At 42.8% G+C, this 12407-nt stretch overlaps 1 long non-coding RNA gene across 1 annotated transcript; it reads right to left on the minus strand.

Annotated features, from left to right (window-relative positions):
• Window positions 1-6795: 6795 nt before the first annotated feature.
• On the minus strand, window positions 6796-11946 carry LOC141584336 (uncharacterized). The gene is made up of 3 exons (XR_012517337.1): window positions 11712-11946; window positions 10361-10448; window positions 6796-7923 (listed from the first exon to the last, which is right to left on the minus strand). It is a non-coding gene; the product is annotated as an uncharacterized LOC141584336 (long non-coding RNA).
• Between the last annotated feature and the right edge of the window lie 461 nt (window positions 11947-12407).

The raw sequence follows: 12407 nt of genomic DNA on the forward strand, positions 1-12407 counted from the left end.
GGGTAAAACAGAGCCTCTCCAGTCTCCCTCCCTCATAGAGAAAGCAAATAGTAATAGTCGCCTGGCTATTTCTCCCTTGTCTCTGGTAAATTGATAGGAGTGGGTCAATCTTTTCTGCAAAATTATTAACTATAATCTCACAACAAAATGGATTTGTGTCTGGAATTCACAGTACTTGTGTGATTTCTGCAAACCCACAATATGAAAATTTATCTTAAAGAGATCCCTGACCCAAGTACTTCAAATTCAGAACCTCAAAGATTTCCCACAGATAAAGGTTTAAAAAAAAATCAGACCTTACAACTAAAAAATGGAAAACACGAAGGAAATAAGTCACTTGAGTGAGAATCAGCAAAGTGATAAACCCCAAGAGAAGACCCAGAAACACTTCAAATGCTAGAATTATCACAGAAAATCAACGAAGTGAGACTTAGATCTGAAGAATTTATCCCAAAGGCATCAGAGAGAAATAAAGTGATGAAGATATGAGGAAAAGGTGAGAAGACACAATACGTAATTCAGAAGGAGGCAATTGAGAGAATGAGGAGAGCAGCACTCAAAGATAGTACCTGACAACTTCCTAATACTGAGGCAAGATTCCAGTCCTCCCTTCAGGACGCCACGCGGGCTGAACACAGAGAAACGACACTTAGATATGTTATCATGAAGCTGTAAGACACTAGAAGAGGAAAAAAGATACTAAAAGCTGTTAGAGAGAAAAGATAAGTTACCTACCAAGAATTTACAGTTTGATTACTAGCTAACTAAATAATGAAGCCAGATGTCTGTGATATAATACCATCAAAGAGCTGAAAGAAAATAATGGTCCATCCAGAAATCTAAACCCAGTGTCCAGAGCTGGTGCACAGTAGAACAGCTATAACAGACATTAAAATGTCGAGATCTCTGTCCTTACTGGCTGGTACAGAGCTGCCGAACTGAGCCGGCCCTCTGACCGGTAGTGGTAGCCACTACATGCCTACCACTGCCCCCTCCCTGGGACATCCTCTATCTAGCAACTGAACGTCAGTGGGTCGTACAGTGGGGGCCTCCAGAACCATTACACCCTCACTGGCCCTCTTTCCTTGGCTCTCACTTGTCTGTCTCTGGCCTTATCCTCTCCTGACTCAAGCAAGCCTACTGCCCTGGGGAGAAGATGGCCGCCTTTGTGGGCTGCAGGCAATTGCCCAGAGCCTTTGTGGTTCCCCAGGCTGCAGCTGCCCACCGCTAACAAGCTCTCTTTCAGAGCCGCTCTTCGGTAGCCACTGGGGGGAGCTGCAGCCCCTGTGGATTTTGTCTCCAGGAACGCTGGAAAGGGAAAGGACAGCAAGGTAATAAGGGCCTGCCAGCTGTCACACAGCTTGGGCTCTGCCGGTACAGCAGGCACTCCCATGGTGAGGATCTTTAATGATGGCAGATCCAGCCTATAAATTAAATCAGTAGTTACAACCTTCTCACAAAGAACACGCAGGACCCAGAGGGCTTACAAGTGAGCTCTCCTGAGTATTCAAAGAACACTAATTCCAAGCTTATACTAGTTCTATCAAAGAAAGAACAGGAGACACTCCCCAACTCATTTAATGAGGCTTGTGTAAACGTGCTGTCACATCAGACATGAACATTATACAAAAGTTAAATTCCAGGCCATTTAAGAACATAGATGCAAAAGCTCTAAATAAACATCAGCAAATCAAGTCAATAAATGTATAAAAATGATAATAAAAAAATAAATTCAACATAATCGAATTGAATTTATTCAAGGTACAAAATTGCTTCAACGTTAGAAAAACCTAGGCATGGAACTCACCACAATAACAGATTCAAAGAGAGAAACTATCTGATCATCTTAATAGATGCAGAATAAGCTCTAATAAAACTCAATAACCATTTATGACATTTTAAAAAATCTCCTAGCAAACTAGGAATAAAAGGGAATCTGCTTGATATGATAAAGCATACCAATTTTTTAAAACATGCAAATATTTTGCTTAGTGTAAAACATTAAATGGATTCCCTTTAAAATCAGAAACCAAAGAAGCCTAATTGCTATTTCGTATTTATTGTATTGGAGATACTTGCCAGGGCAGGACAAAAAAATATAAATATAGGGTGTAAGGTTCAAAAAGAATGAAATCTCTCATTATTTGCTAATAACATAATTATCTCCATGGAAATTCGAAAGAATTTATACGTATATAAAAAGCTAAAAATTAATGACTTTAGCAAATCTGCAGGGTATAGGATCGATGCATAAAAACTTATTTTGTAAAGCCATCCAAAAATAAAAAGCATTTTAAAAGAAGATACAACTGGGGACTCTGCTTCTGATAAAAGCAAATGAGATGAATTTAATTTTCACTAACCATCCTCTTAACTAGAAAATCTGTACCAAATATATAATGTGTTATAGCTCATAGGAAAATAAAATAGTAAAGGGTTCTCCTCAAAACTATTTTTAAAATCTGGCAAACATAGCAGTCACCAAGCATAGAGATTCAGAAAGGCAAAACATAAGAGGCTAGGAAAAAATCTTAGTGTGCCCTATTAATATCACACAAAGTAGACATCGAAGAAAAAAAAGCCTTTAGGAGGCAAAGAGGGACATTTCATAATGATAAACACGTACTTAATGAGAAAGAGTGAAGTTTAAATAATAATATGGACTCATGTTGCTACCCGATTCCATTTCTATAAAGTGCTAAACCGTATTATTCAGAAATTCTTACAGAAGTGACAAAATTGTGGAAGGACAGGAGGGATAAAAGGAAATTAGCCAGTTTTGTAAGGTCCGGATAATAATTGTGTTTCAAATAGAGAAAGTGGGTTGTGAACAGGGAGAGGCATTCAGCAAGCTTCAGGCAATGTTCTGTTTCTTAACCCGAGCAGTGATTATATGCATGTTTATAATAATTTATTAAGCCATGCAATTTTTATGTATATCTCCTATTGACACGTGTAATAGCTGCAAAATACAGCTTTTTGCAGAAAATTACAACTCTATGAAAAGGTATTTAAAAGGCCCACGTAAGAGGAAAAACATGGATAGAAATATTCCATTTTGCAAGGCATCAATTCCACCCAAATTATCATATAGATTTAATGTAATATACATCGAAACACAAACCTGTATAAATTACAAAATCAACCTGACAAGTTGATTTTGTAATTTATATGAAAGAGAGAAGAATGCGTAAGTCAAGGCTCAAACAGAGAAACAGAGGAAGACTATATATATACATATATATATGAATATATACATGTGTATATGTATACACACACATACAGAGAGAATTACAGAAACAGAGAGGCAGACAGAAACAAAGAGAAACAAGGAGAAAAGGAGAGATAGAGAAATTTATTGCAAGGGATTGGCATGCATGATTTCAGGGGCTAGTTAAACAAGTCCCACATGCATACAGAGAGTGGTCATGAGAACAGTGGGACTTCACAGGAACAAGCCACAGCTCTCATCCACAGGTGGAATTTTTGTTTCTCCTGGGGAAACCTCAGTCCTGCATTTAAGGCCTTCTAACAGATTCAATCAGGCCCACCCAGATAATCCCAGATAATCTTCCTTACTTAAAGTCAACTGATTAAGGGCTCTAATTCCATAGGCAGAATTCTTTCACAGCTGCACCTAGATTATGTTTGCATAACTGGCCTCTAGCCTGGCCAAGTTGACAGATCAAACACGCCATCACAAACAGACAAGACATATCTGCCAAAATAGGTAAGCCTAACCCCTCAGGTTTCCAAGTTTATAACACTATGTTAATCCGGACTATAGAATGCTTGATGGACTACCACTAAAGAGATACGCAGATGTACTCTTCTGGCATGCCAGGCTTCCTGTCCTGAGTCCTGGTGCCAGGACAGCCAGCCTATTCAGATATGAAATGTGTACCTGATCAAACATTTTGAGTATCATACACACAAACACACACACAAACATGCACACACACACACACACACACACACACACACACACACTCCATGTGGATTAAGAAATTGAAATGTTAAATGTAATTTTTTAATATTTAGCAGAGAATTGAATGTTTTTTCTCTTTTTCTCTTGCCTGATTGCTCAGGCTAAGATTTCTAGTAACATGTTGAATACGAGTGGTGAGAGAGGGAATTCCTGTCTTTTTCTGGTTTTCAAGGGGAATGTGTCTAGATTTTGCCCATTCAGTGTGATTTCAGCCACCTCAGCCTGATTCCGAACCCTTGCTAGAGAAATGGCATGTTTATTTAGAGGAAAGAGGCATTCTGGGTTTTTGAGTTGTCAGAGTTCTCATGCTGGTTCTTTTTCATCTTTGTGGTCTGATGTTTCTTCAATCTTTGCAGTTGGTGACCTTTAGATGTTTTTTTTTTTTTTAATCTTATTTGATGACCTTGAGGGTTTAATTGTGCTATAAGGTGGTCAGTCAACTGGCTTCATTTCTGGAAGATTTTAGGGTGCCAACACTTACCTCCCAACTCCTGGACTGTGTGCTCTAACTCTGGGGTACTTGTATAAAGCCTGACTTTGTTCTCTGGCTTCTTGAGGTTAGGAATTACCTGCACTATGAGAACCAAGGTGCTCTTGGACCACTGGTCACTACATCTCAATGTGTGATGTCAGCCAAAGGGTTTTGTAGTGTAGTGGCAGTTGGGTCCATCCCTGTTTGCATATGCCAGCAGCAGTGGGAGTGGTAGCACAGCAGGGTACACTCTCACTGGCTGCAGCAGCGTGCTAGTGGGTGCCAGGGTGCCTGCCTCCATGTGGGCATTCACAACAGTGGTGGAGGCAGCATAGCTCAAGGGGTAGGGTGTCCCTCCTGGTGACTGCCCACAGATGCACTGGGGGTGATGCTGGCACAGGGTCAGGGCATTGGTGGGCACAGGTCTGTGTGCACTCTCTGTGAACCACATGCAGGGGTGGTCACTCAGAGATGGAAAGAGTCTGCTGTTCTCTGTTCCTAGTTGCACTCCTGACACAGTGTTGGTGCAGGGATGGGGTACTGGTGGGGGTGGGGCTGGCTGGCTCTGTGCCCACCCAGTCTCCAACTGCAATGGCAATTCCTCTGGAGAAGGGAGTGCACTCCTCCCACCACAACAGTGGCAGGACAGGGTGCATCCACACGTGCTCATAGGCAGGGCAGAAAAGGCAACCCCTTCGCCCCCCTGCATACACACCACAGCAAAGGAATGTGAGGGGTGTCCATGGGCCCGGGGGAAGCGGCAGCAGATGGAGGGAATGGGTGGGCTGGTGCATGGCCATGGGGGCCACCCCACTGGAGCTCTCTGCTTGTCAGGCACTGTCTGCCAGCACAGGAGTTATGTATGATACAGGCCCTCAGGGTACCCGAAGCTTCCTGACAAGCAGGTGTGGCCAGCCTGGCTGGGTTCTGGGGAGAGGCCAGCAGATCACGAGTGCTCAGGTTGGACTGGCCCCATCTGATAGGCAAGACCACCCCGCAGAGTTCAGTTTTGACAGTTCCTCTAGAGCCAGAGTCTCTTCTGGGAGCAAGTCAAGCCTAGAGGGTTGGGTGTCCCTGGCTGTACTCTGCTACAGATGCTGCTGCACCAAACCTTTGGGCTCCACATCAGCTGGTGTGCTGCCCCTACCTCTTCTCTAAGCAGTCTGTTTGCCAACTCTGTGCAGCAAGCATCTGTGGTAGTCAAGAGGATTCCTCCTGCCAGGATTCCAGAGGCCTATGGCAAGAGTGGGTTGCTCCTTACCAGTTCAACTGACTCATTCCTGCGGAGCCATTGCAGACCAGGAACGAGTCCTGGTACACTGTAACCCCATGCAGAGTTCCCAGCTCCCTCCACTTTCTAACTCCTCCTTCCCAGTTTCTAACTCCTCCTTCCATCAACTCTCAGTGCCTTCCCTCTGAAGATTTATTAAAAGTGTGCCAGTCATCCGGGTCCCTCAGTGGCAGCTGTTCCGCCTGTCTGCATAGTCAGCCATCATGCCCAGTACTGTCAAATATTTCTTGATATAAAAATAAGTTTAGAGGTAAGATGTATGTCTTAGAAAGGATAGGTGTTGGCAGGCTCCAGAATCAACATGCTAGAGACAGAAGAGGTCTCCTATTGCATTCTCAGAGCATGGTGGGGGTGGTGCAGTCCTGCTACAAATAAGTAGCCCTTTCACAAAGTTGTTTCTTTCTGACTCACTCCCACTGAGCCTGCTTTCTAAAATCAAGACCTCAGTTCTTGAAGCCAAGCTTGCCCATATTTAATTCCATAGCAACAGGAATATTTATTCCACACATACCTTGTAAAAGGAAGGCATTTTGCAATTGATTTGTGGCAAAATGAAGGTGATATTCTATCCATTGACATCACTGTTACTCCCACACCTGTGCAGCCACCAGCAAACCTCAGCTGTAATATTCCAGGTTGCCAGTTTTCTTCCACTTGGCTCCTTTTAGCAGCCCAGCTAAAGCTAGGTCTGAAGATATTTTACCTTCTTGGCATTTTAGCTTAAAATGGATTTCAAATCAAGACACTTTGCCAGGGAGAACATGGGGTTTAAAGCCAAACTCCTCGGGAGGTTTTGCTCCTAACCAGTGTGTCTTCTGTACTTCATGAGATTCTCACTACCTGAATAGATTCCCTGTGATTCTGTTTGCTTTCCTTTCCAAAAAGCTGCAGAGAAGGAGCGAAAAATAACATATTCCTAATTTTGAGATGTCTGAAGTGAGAAAGATACTTTTATAAAAGACTATTAAAGTATATGAGAAAATAGGCTCAGTTCTTACTTTCCCTGCATATATATATATATATATATATATATATATACATATATATATATATATATTTTACTCTTAGCAAATAATGCCTTTTTTCCCAATACAACCTCAGTTCTAAAAGCACATTATTTTGTCTTCCATCTTTATTTCCTTTAGTTTTGGCAAGAAATTACTGGGAATAATAAACATGTTACTGTCGTCACAAGTTAAAAATACAGGTGAAAAAATTTAATTGATTGAGTGAACAAGTCTGATGTGGGGAAATGTAATCACAAAACAGTTTTATGTTTTTGTTCTGTGCTTCCCCCAGGCCCTTGGTGAAAATACAGGCTGTCCTTAGGATTTTTCTGGTCACTCAGAGTGAATGCAAACATCCTCAGTGCTTAAATCTGAAACTACAGGACTGTATCAGAATCTAAGCAGGCACGGGATGTACAAATTGTGTCTTCTCCCCTTCCTCCAGCGAGGCCTGGTGCTGGGCAGGACTCCAGCCCTGCAGAAAGGGCAGCGTCAGCATCTCTCCCCTTTCACCAGCCAGCATTTCTTCTCTGCCTCTGCCAGATTGCTTGCCTGGTGTTGGACGGCCCCTCTGCCGCTGAAGAGAGAGGGACGGGAGGTAAGCGGGGAAGGAAAGTTCTCCCAGTTGGCACTGTTGTAAGCTGGCTTCATGCATTCTGAGCCTGGCAGTGATGTTGAGCTGACTGTTTCTCTTGCTCGTGCTTTTGTGGAAGTTTTTGGCAACCTCCTCATCAATGTGGATCTCTCCCTGCAGTTCTCTTGACCCAGGCCTGTGCATCTGTATCCCAGCTGGTTGTTTGAGGTTTCTAGGAATCTAGTTCATCTACAGCTTCTCTGCAGAGCTATATTAGCCTCTCCAGGTAGCCCCCTTAGATAAGACTTGAGGTGACCCCCTGCTGTATCTTTCATTTGCACCTGGTTATCATCCAGGGGAAACCTCCTGACAACCTCTGGAAGGTCTGGTCCAATCCTGATGCTGCTCTTCTTCATACCTCCGCCCAGCCAGTCTCTGGACCTTTACTCAGGAGAGTGTCAGTCTTCAGGCCATGCTGGCCCTATAACTCTAGGAGGTACATATCTAGCTCACTGGGGGTGGGCTGTTGAAGCTTCTGCAGGGCTTAGAGATGGGGCAGGCACCCCTCACTCCTCCTTCCTGGTGGGGTTCCTGGGGGAAAGGCAGACTCACAGCACACTTACAGCTCTTTGTACACAGGCTCCCCAACTCTGTTATTTCCTAACATCTCACCCCCTTGGTGTGTGAACAAAGTTTAGAAGTCATCAATCCACCTCTGACTCCCTCACTTTTGACAAACATTACAAAGGGGATGGTCTCTCACACAACAAACTTCTTTTTTTTTTTTTTTTTTTTGAGACGGAGTTTCGCTCTTGTTACCCAGGCTGGAGTGCAATGGCGCGATCTCGGCTTACCGCAACCTCCGCCTCCTAGGTTCAGGCAATTCTCCTGCCTCAGCATCCTGAGTAGCTGGGATTACAGGCATGCACCACCATGCCCTAATTTTTTGCATTTTAGTAGAGACGGGGTTTCACCATGTTGACCAGGATGGTCTCGATCTCTCGACCTCGTGTTCCACCCGCCTCGGCCTCCCAAAGTGCTGGGATTACAGGCGTGAGCCACTGCGCCCGGCCCACAACTAACTTCTAAAAGTATCTCAGACAAACATTTCACTTAACATCCCATTCCACCCAGTCCACCCAGTAAAGAGCAAGGTGACTGTGTCTTTGTGCAGAGCAACTGGACACACAAAATAAGAAAAGAAAAGACAGAGTGAGATTTCCTCTAAGCAGGAGGTGGTTTTGGCAACAGTGTTTCAAAGAAGACCATTGCAGACATAAAGGTAAAAGTGAGTACATATAGAGCAGAGGATTTTTGCTGTAGAGATGGGCAGAAGCAACAGATGCTGGAAAGGAGGCGGGTAGGCTCTCACAAGTGGGATATGAAAATGAACAAATTACAGGTAAATAAAGCTTGCACAGTAGAGTTAGCCTGTGGGCCTCCTTTTATCCTTTCCAAATAGAATGACCTATTCTGCTCTCTGATTTTATAAATATTATATATTTCCTAAGTAAAGAGATCCTTTTATTTTCTAGTAGTGACGGAAGAGGAAAGAGGTCCTCAATCATTTAGGCATGTACAGAGGTTGTTCTGTACGAGATCCTAGAGGAATGAAAACCTGTATGATACAGTCTCTGCTTGCAGGTAGTTCATTTCTTAGCAGGGAGAGAATCTAGAAGGGCCTGTTAGAGAAGGAGACCTGGGACTGAGCTGAGAGAGATAACCGAAGTGCAATGAAAGGCCCTTGTTGGGAAGGCCATTCCAGCCAGGAGGGGTGGCACAAACAAAAACCTCTCTGAAGATTCGCGTTGCCTGTAGCATAAACTGAAAAGGCAGGCAGCCGGTAGTTAGATCAGGGTCTCCTCTGGCTCTCTATGAGGTTGTATTTTAGTCTTTGCAATGAGTAAACTCAGAGCATTTTAAGGAGGAGAAAATGAGAATATTTCTTGAAAGACCCATCTTGGTGGCAGGTTGAAGAGTGACACACAGGATTTTGAGACCAGAAGCAGGGACACCAAGTAAAGACCACTGCCAGTTTAGGTGAGATTAGAAGCAGGTGAAGAGTTGGGCCAGTTAAAAAACTTCTTGGGGCTGCATTAATTAGGATGTAGGCTATGATGCTGTAACAAGAAAACCTAAAATAGTAACTTAAATGTCTCATAGTACTCCAAAGTTGTGTGAATGGGCTAGGGCAGGGGTCATCAATGACACCCTGGGGGTCAAATCCAAACTACTGCCTGTTTTATAAATAAAGTTTCATAGAAACCCAACCATGCCCAACCTGCTTTCCTTCTACATAGCTAGTTGAGTAGTACAACCGTGACCTTATGGCTAGAAAGGCCTAAAATATTTGCTACCTGACCTTTAGCTATCCAGTAAACCCCTGGTCTGGGACAAACAGTTGTCTCTGAGTTTCATGTCATCCAGGAATCCAGTCTGAGGTGGTGAGCTCAACTATCTCCAACCAGGACCTTCCACCCTGGGTCCAGGTGGTCACCAGTTCCCAAGCAGGGAACCCCAGGCTGCTCTCAGCCTCATAAGTCACTCAACCCTACACAGCTACAGAGAAGACTGGGAAATGCAGACTAGCGACTTGGCCACAGGTCCAGCTGAAACATCACTGCCACTATCTACTCTAAGACACACATGTTCACATTTTGCCATCTCTGAAACCAGCATTCATTTTACAGTCACTCTCAGCCTGGACTGAAGCTGTGTTTTTCCAGAGTTGATTTGCATCTGTTTCTTCCAGTAATCTAGGGGCACTCCCAACATGGGATGACTTTAAATTACATTCTCTGTCTGACAAAAAAAAGTAAAGGAACAGGAGTCAAACTAGCCCTTTTATAATAACATTCAACCCACCCGGGAGGACAATGCTCTCATGGTCCTATCCCTTCCCAAAGTTCTCCCCACCTCACATCGCCACGAGAGCAACCAAACAGATTTCAGCTGAGTTTTGAAGGGGACAAACATTCAAATCATAGCACTATCTAAAGGATATAAGATTACTATCTTGAGGAGTTACCTGGTGGATGGCAGGCATACTTCTGTTTCTCCTCCACTGAGGTGCAGCCTTTGATGTACCATCTTTGTTTGGGGTTTTTTCTTTCTTACTGGTGAAATAAAACATAATACATCTCACGGTAATGGTATCTCTGATTTTTAAAAACATGGCAAAAGAATAAAAAAGGAGAATGTATGCTAGTGGGCAGTTTAATAGTCTACTCCAGGTGTTAATACATCCACTAGAAGTTTTATAAGATGGGGAAAACAAAATATTTACCCAAACTCTTCCCAGCGACAGGATTAAGTGAAGCTGGAACAAGCGTTTGGAGAACGGCTGTGTAGTGAGATCCCTGAGGGCCATGCTTGAACCATGAACTGCCTTCTAAGGCATATTATGGGGGTGGTCTGAGTTTATTGCTGGATTTTATTGTGCTAAGTGGGGTATGGAAAGGTGGAACAGCATGGAAAGGCATCAGATCTTACAGTAACCATGCACACCAACAGCTCTCCTTCCTCCACTCCTCTCCCACACAACCCCATCCTCTAAAACAAGTGAAAATAATGTAAAATAACAGTTAGTAGGGTCCCCAAACAGCTCATCTGCCTGTGGTGGCCACATATCTGAGAGTGGTCTTGAATGAGAGGTGATGAGGGCAGGAACCAGGATGTAGTGATAGAGATGTCGAGGCAGGAAAGAGGGCAGAGGAGGTAAAGGTAGTAGGATGGATAGGCAGAGATAGTGGTGCGCTTGGTTTCAGGCTGGGGTAACTCTGTGTGTGGCAGTGCTATTAACTGCACAGAAAACACACTCAGAAAAAGAAGCAGATTTGGGATATTGTGTGTAGAGAAAATTTGACATTTGGGGGCAGATTACATTTGAGGTATCTGCTCATTCAACAGGGAAAGGAAGCAAAGGTGCCAGGAAATGCATACCCGAAACACTGAGAAAAAAAAAAAACAAACAGTTTTTCTTTACATGTTAAAGATCATTCAATAATCAATTGGGAGTGGATGGAGGAAAGGTGAGATCCCTGAAGTTTAGATAAATATAGCATGCTGAAGTTAGCTGAAAACATTAATAAAATTAGAGATGCCATTAATAAATAAGTATGTCATATGACATATGTTTGTCATTCCTACTCCTTCTAAGAACCCCATATGATAAAACACTATCGTATCCTTTGTGGAAAAGAAGTTCCAAGCTTTCAAGAAACTTGTCAAGGACACTGTAGGTCTCAGCATTATCACCAAAATGCCTAGCACATAACAGGAACTCAGTAAATATCAGTTAACTGACAGCTGCATAAGAAGAAACTAAGCCCCTGTTTGGACAGAAGTCAGAAGTCTTTCCACCAGCCAGACTGCCTCACCTGGTAGAGTTGCTCTTTTCTTAGCACCATTTATAGTCTTGGTCTCCAAGGATATCTTCTGCTGTTTACTGTTCTCCGACTTTCTCTGTCTTTTCTTTCACTTCCCCTCCTGTTCTTCCTATCCTTCTTCCTTGGTTCCATAGCCATTTCTTGATCTACTAACAGCTTCTTCTCTTAGATATGACCTAAAATTATTTATACATCATGGAATTAGCACAGTAAAACATTTTTTTAAAAAAACAAACAACAACCAAAAAAAAAATCAAAACAAAAAAGTGAGATCTTAAGAATTCATTTACTTCAAAGCTCATATAAGACGTTTAATTTTTCAAATAGAAACAAATTTACATGAGAGAAATGCCTTCCCAGAGCATGATATATAAACATTGTGAACTTGGAGCATCATCATAATGAGATTGATATCACAATGTGGCTACAATCTTCTCTGGGTATACAATTTTTTGTTGTTGTTAATTTAGGGTATCCCTGTTTTACTGCTGATTAGCTCTAATATTTTGCTGAGAATTTTCTCTTCAATCATAATGGACATTCCTGGCCTTCTTCACATCTTATCACACCTTCTGCTTCGAATTTTGATTTGAAGAAACATTTTCTAGCATAAGCACCATCACGCAACCCATGTTTGTATGATGTATTGTTATAGGATATAAAAAAAGATTTAACCTGGTTAATAGG

The sequence above is a fragment of the Saimiri boliviensis genome, chromosome 4, assembly GCF_048565385.1.
Source record: "Saimiri boliviensis isolate mSaiBol1 chromosome 4, mSaiBol1.pri, whole genome shotgun sequence".
NCBI classification, from domain to species: Eukaryota; Metazoa; Chordata; class Mammalia; order Primates; family Cebidae; genus Saimiri; species Saimiri boliviensis.